Genomic DNA, 20,990 nt, shown 5'->3' with positions numbered 1-20,990 from the left:
CTAAGGTGTTCTTTAATTTCTTTCTTTAGTGTTGTATAGTTCTCATTGTAGAGGTCTTTCACCTCTTTTGTGAGATTGATTCCCAAGTATTTTATTTTTTTCGAGGCTATCGTGAATGGGGTAGTTTTCCTAATTTCTCTTTCTGAAGATTCATCACTTATGTATAAAAATGCATTGGATTTATGAGCATTGATCTTGTAACCTGCTACTTTACTGAATTCACTTATGAGTTCTAAGAGTTTTCTGGTGGAATTTCCAGGTTCCTCTAAATATATAATCATGACATCAGCAAACAGGGATTGTTTGAGTTCTTCTTTTCCAATTCGTATCCCTTTAATTTCTTTGGTCTGTCTAATTGCTCTGGCTAGAGTTTCAAGGACAATGTTGAATAGAAGTGGTGAAAGGGGGCATCCCTGCCTTGTTCCAGTTTTTAGGGGGAATGCTTTCAGTTTTTCACCATTTAGAATAATATTAGCCATGGGCTTAGCATAAATGGCCTTTACAATGTTAAGGAATGTTCCCACTATCTCTATTTTTTCTAGTGTTTTGAGCATGAAGGGGTGCTGTATTTTCTCAAATGCTTTTTCTGCATCGATTGAAATAATCATGTGATTCTTGACTTTAAGTCTATTGATATGGTGAATGACATTTATTGATTTCCTGATGTTGAACCAACCTTGCATCCCTGGGATGAAACCCACTTGATCATGGTGCACTATCTTTTTAATATGTTTTTGTATGCGATTTGCTAAAATTTTGTTGAGAATTTTTGCGTTGATGTTCATTAAGGATATTGGTCTGAAATTTTCTTTCCTTGATGAGTCTCTGTCTGGTTTAGGTATCAGTGTGATACTGGATTCATAGAATGAGTTTGGGAGGGTTCCCTCCTCTTCTATTTTATGGAATACTTTGAGAAGTATTGGAATGAGCTCTTCTTTAAAGGTTTTGTAGAACTCGGCCGAGAACCCATCTGGTCCCGGACTTTTCTTTGTTGGTAGGCTTTTGATGACTTCTTCTATTTCAGTACTTGAAATTGGTCTATTTAAATTGTGTATGTCCTCCTCGTTCAGTTTAGGCAATTCATATGTCTCTAGAAACCTGTTGATGTCTTCGAGGTTTTCTGTTTTGTTGGAGTATAGATTTTCAAAATAGCTTCTAATTATGTTTTGTATTTCAATCTTGTCTGTTGTGATATTTCCTTGTTCATTCCGAATTTTAGTGATTTGGGTTTTCTCTCGTCTTCTCTTTGTTAGTGTGGCTAAAGGTTTATCAATTTTGTTTATTTTTTCGAAGAACCAACTATTTATTTTGTCAAATTTTTGTATTGTTTCTTTTGTTTCAATTTCATTGATTTCAGCTCTGAGTTTAACTATTCCCTGTCTTCTACTACTTTTGGTGTTGGTCTGTTCTTCTTTTTCTAGGGCTTTGAGCTGTAGTGTTAGGTCGTTTATTTGTTGAGTTTTACTTCTTTTATTAAATGCGCTCCATGAAATAAATTTCCCTCTAAGTACTGCTTTCATAGTGTCCCAGAGATTTTGATATGATGTTTCTTTGTTCTCATTTACCTCTAAGAACTTTCTAATTTCCTTCCTAATATCTTCTGTTATCCATTCATCATATAATAGCATATTGTTTAATCTCCAGATGTTGAAATAGTTTCTGTGTTTTACTCTTTCATTTATTTCTAACTTCAATCCATTATGATCTGATAGAATACATGGTAGTGTATCTTCTTGTATTTGCTAACATTAGCTTTGTGGCATAATATGTGGTCTATTTTAGAGAAGGATCCATGTGCTGCTGAGAAGAAAGTGTATTCCCTCTTGGTTGGATGGTATATTCTATAAATGTCCGTTAAGTCTAAATTATTGATTGTGTTATTGAGATCTATGGTTTCTTTGTTCAATTTTTGTCTGGAAGATCTGTCCAGTGGTGAGAGAGGCGTGTTAAAATCACCTAGTATTATTGTGTTATGGTCTATTTGGTTTCTGAAATTGAGAAGGATTTGTTTGACATACATGGATGAGCCACTGTTTGGGGCATAGATGTTTATGATTGTTATATCTTGCTGATTTATGCTTCCCTTAAGCAGTATGAAATGACCTTCTTTATCCCTTCTGACTAACTTTGGCTTGAAGTCCACATTATCTGAAATGAGGATGGATACTCCAGTTTTTTTGCTGAGTCCATGCGCATGGTATGTTTTTCCCCATCCTTTCACCTTTAGTCTGTGGGTATCTCTTTCTATGAGATGAGTCTCTTGCAGGCAACATATTGTTGGATCTTTCTTTATAATCCAATCTGCCAGTCTATGTCTTTTGATTGATGAATTCAGGCCATTAACATTCAGGGTTATTATTGAGATATGATTTGGTTTCCCGGTCATTTGGTTCATTTTTTAAATTTTATTTATTTATTTGTTTGACACAACTTGTTTCCTCCTTTATTTGACAATTCCTTTAGGATAATTCCTCCCTTTGCTGATTTGCTTCTTTGTTTTTCATCTCTTCCTCATGGAATCTTTTGCTGAGAATGTTCTGTAATGCTGGCTTTCTTTTTGTAAATTCTTTTAGCTTTTGTTTATCATGGAAGGATTTTATTTCATCGTCAAATTTGAAGGTAAGTTTGCTGGGTATAAGATTCTTGGTTGGCATCCATTTTCTTTCAGGGCTTGAAAAATGTTCCAGGCCCTTCTAGCTTTTAGGGTCTGGATTGAAAAATCTGCTGATATCTGTATTGGTTTCCCCCTGAATGTAATTTGATTCCTCTCTCTTGTGGCCTTTAAAATTCTGTCTTTATTTTGTATGTTAGGTATTTTCATTATAATGTGCCTTGGTGTGGGTCTGTTGTAATTTTGTGTATTTGGAGTCCTATAAGCCTCTTGAACTTGATTTTCCATTTCATTCTTCAGATATGGGAAATTTTCTGATATTATTTCATTGAATAGATTGTTCATTCCTTTGGTTTGTTTCTCTAGGCCTTCCTCAATCCCAATAATTCTTAAATTTGGCCTTTTCATGATATCCCATAGTTCTTGTAGATTCTGTTCATGATTTCTTACCATCTTCTCTGTTTGTTCAACTTTGTTTTCAAGGTTAAATATTTTGTCTTCAATGTCTGAGGTTCTGTCTTCCAGGTGTTCTATCCTATTGGATATGCTTTCTATGGAGTTCTTAATTTGGTTTATTGTTTCCTTCATGTCAAGGATTTCTGTTTGTTTTTTTTTTTTCAATATCTCTAACTCTTTATTGAAATGATCTTTTGCTTCCTGTATTTGCTCTTTTAACTGTCAATTGGTGTGATCATTCAATGCCTGCATTTGCTCTTTCATCTCATCATTTGCTTCCCTGATCATTTTAATTGTGTACATTCTGAACTCCTTTTCTCTCATTTCTTCTGCCATGCTGTCATTGGGTTTTATTGATGTAACATCTAGATTTGTTTGCAGCATTTTCTTTCCTTGTTTTCTCATATTGTTCAGGTATCAGTGGACCGCTGAGATATTGCAGATTTCCTCTATTGACTTACAATGTCCCTGAAGATTTCTATATATATATATATCCCCTCTTAGCCTTCAGTAGGCTGAAGTCTTGGAGGAAGTTGATAATGCGGTGCTCCACAAGGAATCTGCCTCTCTAGGAGTGGTGGCCTTCAGATGGGGTATATTCCCTGCTAGTGGGCAGAGGTGCCTCCACTTGTTGACCAATGGTCATCCAAAGGGTAACTAGGCTGCAGGCTGAGGCAAGGCCTGTTTGGGCCTGTGTCTCTGGTTTTACCGTCCTTGTGGGGAAACCTCACCCGCCAGGAAGACTCACCCGGTGGGGAGGTCTCGCTGGTCAGTTCCCCTCCTAGAGGTTCCCCTCAATTTACAGCTACCACCTGGGCTGGGCTGCCTTCCTCTGCAAAGTTCCCAGGGGCCCGGCCCTACCTCCTGGGCCTGGGAGCCTTACCCTTCGCAGATGAATCTCCTTAGGCTGCCCCTCCTCAGAGAATCTGCCTGCAGTCCTGGAACCTTCGCTCCGCCCTAAGCATGTCTCTGTGCGGCTCTTCCACCAAGAAGCCTCCTAGATCCTGGGACCCTGCTCTGCACCTAATCGCCTGGCTATGCGGCCCCTCCTCTGAGCAGCCACCTGGGGCCCCATACAATCGCTCTGAGTCCCAGAGACCCGCCACACGCCTCTTCCTCCAGACAGCCACCCAGTATTCCGGTGCAGTCACTAGGAGTCCAAGAAACTCACTTCGTGCCTCCTCCCACCAACCACCCGTAGCCCTGGGCAATCAATCACTCCGAGTCGAAATGACCCTCCCGTTCCTCCTCCTCCTCTGGGTAGCCCCCTGGGTGTTCAGGAGCGGTCACTCTGAGTGGCTCTGAATCCACGTGACCCGCTGCACGCGTCCTCTGGGCAACCGCCCGGAGCTCTGGTGCGGCCACTCGAGACCAAGCGACCCACCGCGCTCCTCCTCCAGGCAGCCCCCCTGTGTTCAAGAGCAGTCGCTTTAAGTCCAAACAACTCACCAATCGCCTCCTCCTCTGAGCAGCCGCCTGGAGCTCTAATGCAGTCACTGCGAGTCCAAACGACCCGCCGCGCTCCTCCTCCTCCTCCTACTCCTCCAGGCAGGCCCCGGTGTTCAGAAGTGGTCTGAGTCCAAACAGCTCGCCACACAGCCCCTCCTCTGGCAACCGCCTGTAGCTCTGGTATAGTCACTCCGAATCCAAGCGGCTGCGCTCCTCCTCCTCCTCGTCCTCAGGGCAGGCCCTGGTGTTCAGAAGCGTCGCTCTAAGTCCAAACAGCTCGCCGTGCAGCTCCTCCTCTGGCAACTGCCTGTAGCTCTGGTGCAGTCACTCCGAATCCAAGCGGCCACACTCCTCCTCCTCCTCCTCAGGGCAGGCCCCGGTGTTCTGAGTCCACACAGCTCTCCTCGCCGCTCCTCCCCTAGGCAGCCTCCGGAGCCCCAGTGGTTGCTCCAAGTCACAGCGCTGTGCTGAGCGGCCTCCTTTACGACGCTCCCAGTTGTCCGAGTTCACCCCTCCAGCGGGGGGAGGGGTGTCTTGCCGGCAGCTCCACTTCACAAAGTTCCCTGCGTTCCGGGACTACCGTCCCATCCGGGATGCCTCCCCAACGGGAGGGACTCACCCAGCTGCTTTGAATTGGTCCCAAGTCTCTCAATTTCTCCTCTTTTGAATCCTGAGTCCTGGAGCAACATGAAATGCAGCCACCCTCTAGGCCGCCATCTTGAAACGCGCCTTATTTTAAAGAACATGTAAAAATAGATGTTTTCTGCGGTGCTCTTTTACAATTCAGAGTCCTAACCATGCATTTGAAATGCAAACCTCCAAATTTGGGGTAGAAAGCTTCATGGGAACTAAGAGGATTAAGACATTTAAACAGAAAAACAAGTGGGAAATGCAGAAAAGCTCATGTAAAGACATTGAAAGAGGGGGAATGGATTTTTGTCTGACTCCCACCTGGGGACAGTCTGCGGTAATGACTGCACACATTCTCTGCTCTCTGATTCTCCTGGAAAATGTCAGGACTCCCCTCCACACCTCATGGTCCCTGGTGGAGTTCTGGTTGAGGGTCGTTGGTTTTCAATGGCTCATTGGTGCCCACACTCCACCGCTGGCAGAGATGTGTGATAAGGGGAGTGACAGGCACACAGATCCAGATCGCAAGGTTCCTCAGGTTCAGAAGCTTCCCGTGCAACTGTGAAGCCCATGTACAATCACATTTCTAAATTTGGAATAAGTTAATCTCTAAAATAGTAAAGATTAATCTAGGATTTCAAACTTTGGTAGCTTTAATATGGCCAAGATTTCTGCTGCTTGCATCAATACAAAAGTACACAAGTTGCTGTTTAATATAAAAGTTAATAAACATGCAATATGTACATGTAATATACATGGATGTGTTTACATATGCAAAATGCATGCATATAGCAAGTACATATACATGGCATTAATATATAATATATACATGTGCACATATATGCAATGTATGTATGTGTAACCAATGTGTACCTTGTACATGTATGTACAATGTATGTACATGTACACATATACAATATTCTTGTACACACAAAGTTAATAAAAGTTTTTATTTTTAGTTATTCTCATTCTCTGTAATGAAAGTGAAATTGGATTTAATGCTGCTTAGTAGCAATGGAGTAACAGGTTCACCTGACACCCTTTTTTTAAGTAAGGAATTGTACCTATATCAAGCACTGAAAGAATTAAAATATAATAAACATAAAACATTCTGTCCTTACAGTCCCTGGGCCCTGCAGCGTGTCCCCAGCGCCAGCTCCCACAGCTGAAGGTCAGTGACCGCTCACTGGGCCCCACGTGTTTTACGCTCCCAGTGCTACGCGGCCCGGCCTTCCGTTGGGCAGGCAGCCTGTCACCCTGTAACACTGCCGTCCCAGTCAGATGCCAACTGCCCACTCACAGAAGGGCCTGAGGGTCAAGAGCGCCTATCCTGGGTGCTCTGCCAGCACGGCGTGTGGTGCTCCACGCTAGCTCAGGAAGCCGCCCACGACAGTTGTGGGTTTCCTTCTCCCCCAAAGTCTCCTCCCACTTACAATCCTGAGCTCAGGAGGTTCAGCTGATGCGAGTCTTCTCCATCTTCTGGGGTTTTTTTCTCCTTTTTTTCCTCTTCTGTATCTGTTTTTAACAGACAATAAAAACCTCGAATATCTCGAAGAATGCCACCAGCCACTTAGCAGGCTTCTGACAAACTTTATTGGCTGTTGGAGAAACGTAGGAGAAGCACACTGCGTTTTTGTGCAGAATGTGCACCTCCCATCACTTGGAGAGCTTGGCGGTGGCTGTCCTGGTCAGTGAGCGCTGCTCAGCTTCTCGAGGAGGACAGACAGCCCTGTGTTTTAAGAGACGGCTTAGCAGGCTTCTCCATGGACTCGGGTGCACTCTCCACTTGGAAGAGAGAACAACCCACTTCCCCACACCAAGCACGCTGCACAACCAGCCATTTCTGCCCACTTCCAAACGCCTTCTCAGGGCCAGCTTAGCGGTGGATACTGACAACGGCTCAACCCTTTTCCTTAAAGGAGAGTCAAGGCAGAGAAAGCCACCTCTGCCCCGAGCATAGGTGGGCAGCAATCCCGCCTGCAGAGACCTGGCTCCAGGGGATGTCCAGCCCTCCGGCAGCTGACAGCAAAAAAAAAAAAAAAAAAAAAAAATAGTGCCAAGCAGGTGCTGTGACAATGGCCGTATTTCAGGTGACTGGCAGCTAGCTGGCTAGTTTCTAGATGGTTCTGTGTTGCTCTCCTGGAAGGAAGTACAAACAACTCGTCTCAGGCTCAAGCTGGGTCAGAGAGGGGCTTCAGAGTCAGAGACAGGCAAGGAGGTGATGGTGAGGCTCAGAATAGTGACCAAAGCACCTGGAGCCACCCCAGCCTCTCAGGACCTGTCCACCAACAGGTGAGCTCCTCAGATGGTCCATGTCTGTCACTCTTATAACCAAATGCTCAGGGAAGGTTGATTTGAAACCTGTCAAACATGCAACCAATAAAGAAGGAGCTAAACTTCCTTAAAAGAAAGAAAATCAAACTACTCAGAGTCCAGAGAAAACTCACATTCTCCAGAGGAAATAAGTTTTCTTCGTGGTTATATTTCTTGGTTCAAAAACAGGTGGCCAGGTACTTCTACACGATAACACGTGGAAAGGTGGAAAAAATTAAAATTTTAAATGCGATCTACATAGGAGAAGCCTGAGCAGCTGGTCGAAGCGTAGGCTCTGACGGAGCCGGCCTGGGTGAGACCCAGACTCTGACCAGCACAGGGAGGCAGATTCTGCCGCTCCAGGAACTACACGGGTCATGAGGTGGACAAGCAAGGACACTGTTCTGAGGCAGCGCTACTGTTTGGCTTTTGGGGATCACCTGATCAGACAAGCTGGGAGCAAAATAGAATAGGAAATGCACTGTAAATGAAATAGGATGCAAATGGCCACCAAGAGTCAAACTGCATTACATTCTTTTAATGAAAATAAGGTGAAACAGCAAGGAGGACCTGTCTGAGTCTTCTGTCTGCTTTGTTATGTTTCCTGATGGTCAACATTGAACTCATTCCTTCTGGGTCACATTCGCTAGCAAGGGCCAAGGAGAAGAATACTATTCAGTCTATTTAAATGTTATGCCCTAGATTCTCTAGAACAGGCCTAAGTGCAAAGTCTACCTTATTCCTTCCTTTAACACATTCTGTGGGATCATAAATTTTTATTTTTGAGTCAGAAAATACCGCTGACTGCTGCAGCGTAGACCATCGCCCGTGGGCAGGGAGTGGCTGCACATCTGCCCTTGGAGGCCAGGTTTCTTCCTGCTTGTGGCTCAGATTCCTGGGGGCCTCAGGGGCCCTCTGCAATCTAGTGCCAGATAATGCAAGGGAGAAAGCGTGTCCCAGACCCAAAGAGATGGACAGTACCTTGTCCACTGGCAAGAGCCCAGCCACGTGGCGGAGCTGCAGGGCACACAGGGCTGGCCATGTGACCAGTGTGGACAGAGACACCGTATCATCTCTGCCATGGTCACCCCATTATTGCTGCGTTGGTCTGAACAGTGAAGCATTTGCTAGTCATGATGGGAAGTGTACCAAACGGCCAGACCCCGAGGGTGCCGAGCTGCTGTCCGTCCATCCGCCCAGGGCAGGCAGGCCTTTGAGAACTGCTCATCCTGCTGGGCTGTGCGGCACAAAGGGAAGCGCACTAGTGAGGATCAGTAGATGGACTCCTCCATGGTGCACCAGGTAGGCAAGATCTTCAGTTTATACCTAAGACATCAAGAATCAAAAATGTGTAAGAAGCTGGTCAGTGAGGAGCCAGGATCCCAAAGGTCTGCTGCACCCAGGGCCTGAACCATGTCACATAGCTTCTTTCAGTGTGGAGGCCATCCTTAAACAAGGTCTGACTAGACTGCCCAGGGTGGGGACGTACAGGGGCTGTGTGTGTGTCCAGGGCAGACAGGAGATGCTGTCACCCTGCATGTATGCCTCGCTCAGAGAGTGCCACATCACCAAGGTGTCTGCCCTCTTGTTTCTCAAACTCTGAGTATAGAACACACCCCTGTCTTAACTCTGGTTTTCATTGCTGTAACAGAGAATCGCAAATTGGGTATTAATAAAGAGAAGAAATTTATTTCAGTCCAAAGGGAGGGGCTGTACCCGGTGAGTCACCTGGCTGTGCGTCCCCAGGCTGAGGCCTCAGGTGGGCCAGAGAGCACGGGAGACTGAACCTGGTCTCCCGCCCACTGGTGACCTGCACTGACATGGGAGGTTGGAGACCGCCTGGCCACACCCGCGGGGCCCAGCTCCCAAACGGCCCTGGGGATGAGCGTCCAGCGCGCTGTCTGCAGGCGTATGCAGGCCACAGCAGGGCCCGTGACACAAAACGAGTCTCTCTCTCCCCCTCCTCCCTCTCTCTCTCCCTCTCTCCCCCCCCCCCCTCATTCTCCCCCCCTCTCTCTCTCCCTCTCTCCCTCTCTCTCTCTCTCTCTCTCTCTCTCTCTCTCTCTCTCAGCATAGGGAAAATGGGTCCTAAATACGGCAACTCCTTGGCACGACTTCCAGCTTCAGCCCAGGCGGGAATGGCAGGCATAGAGCTCCCTCCGCGGACGTGAAGGCCTTTGTTGTCTTACGAGGACACTGATCTACTCACGCTCTCGGCCTGGGCGGTGTGCATGTGAAGCAAAGCCGAGCCGTAGAGGCTGCTTGGGCAGGTGAGTACTCGCTGGGGTGGAAGGAAGCCACCATGGGAGGGGCAGGCGCTCGCTCTGCGCTGAATCTGTGTGGTAAAGAAAGCCGTGGGCGTCTGGAAAACCTCCCGACACCCCAGCCCTGCCCATGGTTTAGCCACAGACATCGCAAGGACACACAGGAATAAATAAGAGCGTGTGGCCATGGCCCTCTGCATGTGGCTTTGTTCCTCTGTCACCCACAGACCTGCCTGCCAAGGAGACCCCTCCCCCATCTCTAGAAGCTGAGAGGGGGCACAGGCTCCCCGGGAGTCGGCTTTCAGATTTGCACGCTTTTTATTTGAGAACTATTCGCAGTCATCCTTTTCTGTCTGAAGGTCTTGTCGGGACACGGACAGGCTCAGGACGTTTTGATGGGCCCGGAGGAGCACAGAGTTGAAAGAGACTCTGGACTCAGTTCTCAAGGATCCAGTCTCTCCAGTGTACCTCTTGCGTGCCAGAGGAAGAATGGGGAGCAGGACAGGGAGAGAGGGAAGGAGGGAAGGCCAGAGCAAGGGGGACGTGCAGCCTCACCCGCACAGGTCAGTGCTGCTTAGGAAGTCCCTGGGGATTAAGTCAAGTCGCAGTGGATGCAGGGAAGTATTAAAGCGGCGTTTAAATCCCTTGCCATTCTGGGAATGTGGCACTGTGACAGAGCACTTGCCTAGCGTGTGCAAGGCCCTGGGCTCCACCCTCAGTCTGTGTGCATGCACACTCACACACACTCACACACGCACAACCAGATGCAGAAGGACATGTAGCATGTCCTCTCTCAGGAGAGGGAGCTGGCAAAGGCTGACTGAAAGTGGAGCAGTGATCACTGGGAAGGGAGAGATGCTCAGCGGGCGACTGGATTGATTGCCCGGAAACCCACTTGCACCTACAATCCTGTGTTCACGAAAGGTCTTTGTGACTCACTCACCTTGGCCTGTATCTGAAGCTTTCCCAGCCAAAACTCCTCCTCTCGAGTTGGAAGGGCAGCTGCCAGTAGGAGGTGGGCTCCTCCAGCGCCCTCACAGCAGCCTCCAAGGATGCCCGTGCTGGAGCGTGGCCCGGGAGCCTCTCTGCTCTGCTCCTGTGGGGACAGTGGCAGGGCAGCTCCGTGGCCCCAGAGGCCTCTGCTGGGGGCTGCCCAGTGCAGGAGCTGAGGCACAGGGCAGGAAAGGAGGCCTCTGGGATTCCTGCCACCACGGGGGTGAGGGGCCAGGGTAGAGCCACGGGCTCCTCCTCCTCAGGACCCACTGCTCACCTTTCCCCCTTGGGAATCAGGTCTTCCCCTGCGGTTGGGCCCGCGGCTGCCAGCACCAGGGGCTCCCCCTAACGCTTGTCCCTGTGCCCGTGGCCGACGCAGCCTGGAAGACCACAGCTCCGTGGCTCTCGCCCCGCACCAGGACCAGCGCAGCGCTGTTTAAGAGCTCTGCTGTCTTACGCCCATTTCTGCCTCCCCAGGAGGCCACTCTGTCTGTTTTTCTCACAGACAACCCTTTCCTAAGATTTTTCGGCGTGTGGGCCGTCTCGTTTGTGCCTCCATTTATTGCTTTCCACCTTTCTGTCCCGCTTCCACCCCGCGCGCCGCTGGCATCTCTAGCGAGTGCTAGGCTTGCCTCCGTTTGGTCCGGTCCTGACCGGTCTCGCCGGGAGCGCTCTCCTGGTGACTTGCCCCCGGGCGTCCTCCACGTGCTCCTCTCTGGATTCGCTTCCACCTGGAGAATGGCTCCTCCTCCGTCCTCCCACCACCGTTCTCCTCCTTCCTGAGTCCTGCCTGCTGGGGTCCCAAGCCACCTTCCCGCCTCTCCCGGGAATCTGCTTGCCGGCTAGATGCTGTGGACTCCAATGTTGATAGCAAGCATCTCAGACTCGGAGGGTCTGCAAGGCGACTCTGAAGCACACACTGGGCAGCAGGACTCAGTCCAGTGCGCAGGGCCCCCCTCCACCAGACGGAAGCCAACATGGGACGCAGGCCCGCGGTCTTAAGGTCACATCCTACTCCAAACCTTGGCCAGCTGACTTCCAGGACGGCGGCCGATCCTCCTGCAGTCCACCTCCAGGAGTCCCCTGAGGCCACTCAACTTCCTGGAGGCAAAGGACAACGTCCAGATGTTGGACCCACCAGTCAACCTCTCTTTCTAGAAGCCTCTCGATGGCTTCACAAAGTCCTTACCACCGCCCTTAATACCCTGAGCGTCTTCCCGCTCTCCTCCCAGCTCACCTCCCGTTACCTGCTCTCTCCCACTTGCCCAGAGCATCTTGTCAGTTCCCAGAACTTGCCACATAATTGCTTGACTGATGGGCCTCCATGCACGCTGCTCCCCATGTCTAGAACCCTCTGTCTACACTGTCTATATGAGCAGACTTTCTCCTTCCTCACGTCTTCATGAACTTTCCTACCAGAGGCAGCCGTCCCTCTGCCACTGTTAGGAGAATCTCCCGCACCAGAGAGGGTTTCCTTAGGTCTCGGCTCCATCTACCCTAACAAGCCTCCAGCACCTGCCCGGCACCATGCGGCATCTATACAGTGGTACTTAATAAATATTTGAAGGCTGAAGGGAAATCATCGTCCTTAATAATAAAACTTGAATGCACACTTCATGGAGTAAGACTAATCAAATTAAATGGTACTATTGGAAAATACCTTGTATGATAAAACAAAGTAAAATACATCAGTATTTTTGCCTGCTATGCTTGATAAATTTTGATATATTAGATGTTTAGTTCATAATACTAAAAGTCACTGGAATTTGTTTAAAGAACACACATGTTTATTTTTTAAATCCTCTTCAGCAAATTAGATTGAAATGCAACACCTTTTATTTGGAAGTATACTTTTATTCATTCAAAATTATACTTAACTGCTCTGGTAAACTGTGATCAGCTGAACTGCTCGTGGCTGCAAGTAACAAAACAACTACAATCAAAATAACAACATGACTCAAACTGACGAAATATAAAGTAACAAGGACACACAAACCTGCATCACCAGTACCCCCGTGATGGGAAACACAGCCTCTGGCAGATGCTGTCTGAGGCCCACGGACTCTTCACTGTTCTCCTTTGACAAAGACTCCCCTTGAACAAACTGTCTTCAGGCCCTTCTTGGCTGGTGGTATAGACAAAGATGGCAGCAGTGAAGACAGGGAAAGGTGGGGAGTTTGAAGATGTATTCTGAGCATTAAATCCACAGGACTCGCTGGAGGATAGGAAAAGAGAGTATGGAAAAAGGAGGTGGGGGCACCTGCCAGGCTTGAGACCAGGTCATGGCCATTCTCTGGGGTAGGGGTGTAAAATAGTGAGGGAGGAAGAACGGGGGATGTTTTCATGGTGTCGGAGCAATAACTGACCAGCATGCCCAGCATGCCTCCCTGCGCAACAGAGACCCAAAACAAGAATGGCAAAAGCCATTTCAGCTGGACTACTGTGGAGCTGTGGCAGAGGTGTCTTGGAGCACAGAGACACATGGTGGCCTGATAAAAAGGGAACTGAGCACATGGCAGCTACCATCCCATCTTCCAAGAGAGACTTTGCCCAATGGGGAAAAGGCAAGCAGGAATCCCCCATGATTTCCACCGTGGACGCCCAGACTACCTGCTGCTGGAGAGTTCTACGGCCTCACAGGTTCTGAACTCACTTTGGGGAGCTGCTTAATTACCACACCACTGCATTTTCTAGGAGAAAAAGCCACATCATGTTGTGCCCTCTCCAACGTGGACTTCTATTGCACAGAACCATCTCAAGATCACCCCCAGGGGCCTTTGAAGCCCCAGTCAGCTCAGCCAACCCAGTTCTGAACCACCCAAGTGGCCTGCAAGCCCTGCCTTGGACCTGGGAGGCATGAGGACAGCCCACCCCACGCAGCTCAGTGCACAGAGTCTCCAGTGAAAATCAGGAGGCTCCTTCTGCATTCCCATTGCCTAGGAAGCCGCCAAGTGGCTCCACCCATCCTCCGGCAGTCCCAGAAAGGATCCAGGAAGAAGTTTGACTTGCTGGGACACTCAGAAGCTGCTGGGCAGCCCCAGGCTTAGCAAGTGGCTGGGAAGCCCGCTGTGAGCGGGTTGGACCCCAGAGGCCCTCAGACACCCTCCCCAGATACTAGGCACACTGGGATGCACGTGCTTTGGTCTACTGCAGTGACTCCACCCCGACACGGTCCTAGAAACTGGTGGCACCATAACTCTGCTGCCTCACCTCACCTGCACAGGCCCACTAGAGCAGTCTGCGCCACATGACCTGTGGAGACTTACAGGTTCCCCACACCTGCAGCTGGATATACCACACCTAGAGCCACCACTGAACCTGCCCCATCTAAGCCTCTGCATCTCAGCTGCTGGGGAGATCACAACCCAGCAACAGCCCACTGAGGCACCTGCAGACACCGCCAAAGTGCAATATCAACACTACACTAAAGCCACATGGGAAACCAAAGCCAACATGGCCAATCCAACCAACACCCTGGAAACATCACTAGGAAAATGTCTTCTACTATGACAACCACACTCAAAATTAGTAGAGGTGACTGATGGGCCAAATGCACAAGCATCACTGCAGAGACACAAGAAGCATCAAAAAATAAAAATTGCAAGGTGTTTTAGTCAGCTGTTCACTGCTGCGACTAAATGGTCTGACCAGCATAATTATAGAGGAGGAAAGGTTTATCTGAGGGCTCATGGTTGCAGAGGTCTTAGTCCACAGAAGGCTGGCTCCATTGCTCGGGGCTCAAGATGAGGCTGAACATCATGGCGGAAGAGTGTGGCAGAGGGGAGCAGCTCACATCATCAGGAAGCAGAGAGAGAGGGACTCCACTCTCCGGATATAAATATATACCCAAAGCTACGCCCCAATTCCAATCTCCTCCAGCCACACCCTACCACTCAATTAATTCCATTAGAGATTAATTCACTGGTTGGGTTAAGACTCTTACAACCCAATCGTTTCTCTTCTGAACTATCCTCCATTGTCTCACATGTGAGCTTTTGGGGGACACCTCGCATCCAAACCATAACAGAAGGTAACCTGATGCCTCCAAAGGTACACAATAATTCTCTAGTGAAAGACCCCCAAAGGTAAGAAAACCAATGTGCCTGAACAAAGAATCTCAAAAAATGATACAAGAGAATACAGACAGACAATTCAACAAAATCAGAAAGACAATTCATGATATGTGAGAAACTCAACAAAAAAATAAAGATCATAAAAAAGAACCAAACAGAAACCTCAGCACTAAAAAACTCAATAAATGAAGTAAAAATACAGTTGAGAACTTCAACATCAGACTGAATTGAGCAGAAGGAATTTCTAAGAATGAAGACGGGTCTTCTGAAATAAAAAGTCAGATCAAAAAAAAAAGGAAAGAAAAAATTAAAAGAACAATGAAAGCCTATGAGACTTATGGGATAAAATTAAGGGAGCAAACTTTCACATTATGCATATTCCAGAAGAAGAGAAAGTAAACAGTGTAGAAAACCTATTCAATGATGTAACTGCTGGAAAAGATAGAGACATACAGGCACAGGAATCTCAAATGACCTCTAATAAATTGAATCAAAAGAGGTCGTACCCAAGTCATATTTTAGTCAAATTGTTGAAAGTATAAACAAAGACAGAATTCCAAGAACAACAGAAGCATCTATTCACATAAAGGGAGTCCCCATTAGACTAACAGCAACTTTTTAGTAGAAATCTTATAAGCCAAGAGAAATGGGATGCTATATTCAAAGCCCTGAAAGAAAAACTTTCAACCCAGCAAAGGAAGAGCTCCTTGAGAATTGAAGGGAAATAAAGTGTTTCCAAGACAAGCAAAAGATGATGAAATTCATTACAACCAGACTGGTGATAAAAGAAATGTTTGAGATTTCTACACTAGAAGCAAAAAGTTAATAATTGTCATGATGATAACAAACAGAAATGAAACTTACTAGTAAAGCAGATGTACAGAAGAGAAAAAGAAGACAACCAAACCAAAGACTGTCAACACAGAAGTCTATCAAACCACAAAGACAAACACCAAGAAAGGAGGAAAGGAACAAAGGATATGCAATAGCATCAGAAAACATTGTTTTTAAATTATAAGAGTATGACTTCACTTGTAAATAATAACCTTAAATATAAACAGATTCAATTTTCCAATTGAAAGATATAGATTGGCTTAATGAATTAAATTTTTAAAAAAAGACTCAACAATATGCTGCTAGAAAAAATGTAACTTCACCAGTAAAGAAACACATAAACTGAAAGTCAGGAAATGGAAAAAGATAATCATACAAATGGAAACCAAAAGCAAGCAGGAGTAGCATACTCTTATCAGATAACCCAGATTTTAAGTAAAAAACTGAAAAAAAGAGACAAAATCACTATGCAACAATAAATCAATTCAATATGAAATAGCAATTATCAATATATATACACACAATGCTGGGGCTAGGAATTATATAAACAATCATTATTAGATCTAAAAGGAGAGATAGATACAATTACAGTTGTAGACTTCAACACCCCACTTTCATCAATGGACAGTTCAGGCAGACAAAAATCAATAAGAAACACCTGAGTTAAACATTAATGTAGACCAAATGAATCTATAGACATTTATAGAGGATCTCATCCAACAGCTGCACAACACACATTTTCTCATCAGCACATGGAAAATTCTCCAGGATAGACCATGTGTTAGGCCACAAAAATAAGTCTCAACAAACTCAAATAAATGAAATCATAGCATGATTCCACCATGGAAGAAAACTAGAGTCAACAAGATAAACTTTAGAAATTACACAAACATATAGAAATTTAGCAACATTCCCTTAAAGAAAAAAATCAATTCAATTATAAGAGTATACAGAGTCAACAGGGAATTTTTTTTAATTTCTCAAAAAAACTAAATTGAAAACAACATAAAAAACCTGCAGGATATAGTAAAAGCAGTATTAAAAGAAAAGTTCATAGAAATAAGTGCCTATATCAAAAAATAGTTAAGAGTTTTAACTATCAAGGAATTAGACAAACAAAAACAAATCACATACAAAACTAGTAGAAAGATGTAACAAAGGGCAGAAGTAAACAAAGGCTTTTCATAAAAGCAGTGGAAAAGTTTTTTCTTTAACTGATAAACAACATTGATAAACTTTTAGCTAGACTAACCAAGGAAAAGAGAGAAGACCCAAAAACATAAAATCAGAAATGAAAAAGGAGGCATTACAACTAATATCTCAGAAATACAAAGGATCATTAGGGACAGTTATGAACAACTATATTCCCAAAGTTGGAAAACCTTGAAGAAATTGATAAATTTCTGGGCACATATAACCTAACAAAATTGAACCAGAAGGTTGTTGAAAATCTGAACAGACCAGTTTTATTACCAATTGAATTGATAATAAAACACTTCACAAGAAAGAAAAGCCTAGGACCTGATAGTATTCCTGCTAATTTTACCAAGGCTTAAAATAAAAACAAAGACTAACTCTTCTCAAAATATTCCAAAGAATTTAAAAGGAGGAAACTCTTCCAAACTCATTGTATGAGGCCAGCATTACCCATTACCCAGATGCCAAAACAAAACAAAGACATACACACATGCATACAGAAAGAAAACAATATCCCTAATGAACATTCACACAAAATTCTCAACACAACACTAGCAAACCAAATTCAACAGCATATAAAAGAGTTAATACACTGTGATCAAGTGGGATTTATCCAAGGGATGCAAAGATTGTTCAACATATGGCAATCAATATATGCAATGAATCACAGCAACAGAAGGAAGGACAAAAACATGATAATCTCAATAGCTACAGAAGAATCATTTGGTAAAACTCAGCAACGCTTCATGATAAAAGTGCTCAAAAAACTAGGTGTGGAAGGAACATATCTCAACATGAGAAAGCCCACATAATGCAACCCTGCAGCCAACATCATGCTGAATAGAGAAAACTGAAATAATTTCCTCTAAGATCAGGAACAAGACAAAATGTACACTCAAATTATTCCCTGTTTGCAGATGACAGGGAGATACACAGGAGAACCTAAAGATTCCACCAAAAACCTGTTAGGATTAATTAATTCAGTAAGGGTTGTGAGATACAAATATTGACATAACAAAGACCAGTAGTTTCTTTGTACACCAATGATGAAAATTGCTGAGAAAGAAAACAACAAAACAATCCCATTCACAATAGCAGCCACAACTACAAAAACCCACCTAGCATTAAAATTACCAGGTAGCGGATGACCTCTATAGTGAAAATTATACAACACTGATGAAAGAACTTGGAGAAGACACAAAGGAATGGAAAGACATTTCACTCTGATGAATCGAAAGAATCAACATTGTTAAAATGTCCTAAAGGACCTATTTTTAAAATGTCCTGTCCTTTTTATGCCTAAAGTAATCTACGTACCCAATGCTGTTTGTATCAAAATACCAATGATATTCTTCACATAAATAGAAAAAACACTCCTACAATTTGAATGGCACAACAAAGATCCAGAATGGTCACAGTGATCCTGAATGAAAAGGAACAAAGCCAAGGCATCAGGATGCCCAGCTTGAGACATATTACAAAGCTATGGAGAGCAAAACAGCTCAGGCCTGGCATCCAGGCAGATAGACTGGCGATGGGCAGAAGAGCTCTGTTGGAGGAAGGCCTGAGGGTGTGGGAAGGGCCATGCAGCCTGCTGTGGAGACACCAGTTACCCACCCAACCTAAAGCTGCGCTTTTTGGGATTCGTTACCTATTTTTTTTTTTGCATTGGTAACTGTGAATTTTATTATGTGCCTATTTTGGAGCAACAAACACCTCACCGCTCCCCTGGCCATTCCTCAGTGGTCCCCATTCCTCCACGGCACCGCAGACGCCAGGGATACGCCAAGAGCCCAGATGAGCTGCTCATCCCAGGAGAGGGAAGTGCCATTCGCAGGCCCGAAGGCCTGTTCTGCAGAGGCGCCTGGCAGGTGGAGCTACATAGTCGGTGTGGTTCTGACCTCGTGAGCCATTGGGGAGCCCGGAAGCTTCCAGGGTCATTCAGGAGGACGAGTCACCAATGGGACCTTTGGGTCCAGGTGGCCACTGCTCAGAGTCACGGTGGCATACACAAACGAGAGTCTGCGAGGCCCATGCCCCCTTCCCTGCTTTGAGCAGCAGGAGGAAGGGGATGGAGTCTGGACTTCGTCACTTCCCACGTGCAGAGGCGAAGGCCTGGGGGTGACCTCAGGAGAAAGGGTTCACAGTGCCGGAAGCAGCAGGGAAAGGGGCGGGCAGGACAAGGGTCCAGCTAGTGGCAGCAAAATTCTCTCTTAACCCAGGCCACCTGTGCAGATGGCATCGCCCACCTTAGAAGAGAATTCCAGGTCCTTTCTAACTGACCTAGAGTAAGATCGTAGCATCGTTTTAGAAGTCATTCAATTGCCCGGAAGCGAAGTCGGTCACGTGAGCTATGAAACTTCCTCGTGAGGACCGTTGGTCTCAGCAGAGACATGTCCCGTCCACTGTGATAACCACCAAACCTTGACACTCGTGACCCCTGGGACACCCGAGGCTCCTATCCCAACCGGAGGGCCAGGCAGAGCACCAGCTTTGTGACCTCGGGACTAATTCTGCCAGTTCCTCGAGGTGTGAGAATCCGGTGAGCCGCTCTGTGGAAGGCTCCTCCTCAGCACAGGCCCAGGGCTCAGCACACATTCAGTTAACAGAGATGGTCGCATTGCTGGTGAATGGGAAGCTCTGTGACTTGCCCCCTGTCCCCACACTGGAAAAGGTTGAGCGAAGGCTCAGATCTGGGTCTGGCTCTCTTCTGAATTCCAGTCCCTTCCCCGCCCTCTTCTGCCTTCCCTGGAACCATCACACACGACACCTTTTCTTTGACAAGATGTGGCCTTGATGCGCTACCCCATGATATTTACAAGTACCTTCCTTGAAAGATTGAGTGTTCCCGGTGCTTAGTCCCTCAGTGGCCCTGTGAAGCTGTTCTGCTGGCTGAGCTCCCCCTGCTGCAGAGTACTTGAGCAAACATGGGGACATGCTTCCTCCTGCTGCCGCCTTGGCAGCCCAGGCTGTCTCGTGGCTACACTGCACACACACAAGTGCAGGGAGGTCTGCCCTCTGTCCCTGACCCAGGACGCCAGCGCCCTCTCTGGCCTCTTGCAGTCTGGCTTCAATCCTCCTCTCACGCTGAACCGCCGAAGCCCTGGCGTCCTGCTGGCCATTGCTGCATCTTCCAGGTGCCCGTGGTGACGGCACTGAGCTCCTCCAGCGTCCCCACGCGCGGCCCCCTTGACTTAGCCACCCTGTTTCATCCTTCTCAATACTCCAGCTGTGCCAGTTTGCCACCATTCTCTTCTTGACTCTCTTCCCACTCTGTACTGTCTCTGTGTCTCTTGAAAACCAGAGAATTTGGGTTGATGGGGGACCTCAAATTGTACCTGGTGCAACCCCCACCCTCCGCTTGGTCCTGTAGCCCCAGTGTCCCTGACCAGCGCCCACTGCAGGTCCATGCAGTGGTCGTGACCGGCTGTCCTTCCTCTCCCTCGGGGAGCAGAGCACATCTACCCAGCTGACAGCCTCTGGACCTTGCCCAGTGGGGTCACAAAGGGCAAGGGTCTTGCCAGCCCAGCAAACCCCTGGGATACTGAGGCTCCGAGGGCTCTCGTCCCCCTGATCTCCCCACAGCCATCTCCCCACAGCCCTGAGGCTCACCAGTGGCCACTGGCCGACTAGCTTCTCCCCTCCACTCCTAGGCTGGCCCCATCCCAGTCCTGCCCCCCACCACAACTCTGGTGCACTTGCCACCGGGGATCTGTAGGGAAGAGCCCTACGTGCAATTTGGGCTTTGTTATGATGAGTGCAATTTGATCAGTCCATCTGTCTGTCTGCCCATCCTCTGTCATCCATCAGCCTCACTGTTCATCTACTCCGGGACCTTGTCCCCTGAGCTCCCACCAGCCTGGCTCCCGGGCCTCACTGCAGCCGAGGCCTCCTCTGGAGCCTGCACAGGAGGGCCCAGCATCTGCAGCAAGGGCGTGGGTGCAGGAAGGCACCTCGTCCTGGCCACATGGGCTTGGCCCAGGGTTCTGCGCCCGCCGGCAGGGAGGGGCTCTCAGAAGGCCTGGCCCCTCGTTCCTGGCCACATCCTGCTCTCCAGAAGGCCTGGCCCCTCGTTCTTGGCCACATCCTTTCTGACTCGCGTGGGCTTTTCTCTGCACCTCACTCGCGGTGGTCACAGCAGCGCAGGGCACAGGGCCACGTCTCCTCGAG

The sequence above is a fragment of the Sciurus vulgaris genome, assembly GCF_902686455.1.
Source record: "Sciurus vulgaris genome assembly, chromosome: 7".
Taxonomy (NCBI): domain Eukaryota; kingdom Metazoa; phylum Chordata; class Mammalia; order Rodentia; family Sciuridae; genus Sciurus; species Sciurus vulgaris.
Note: the sequence above shows the minus strand (reverse complement) of the source record.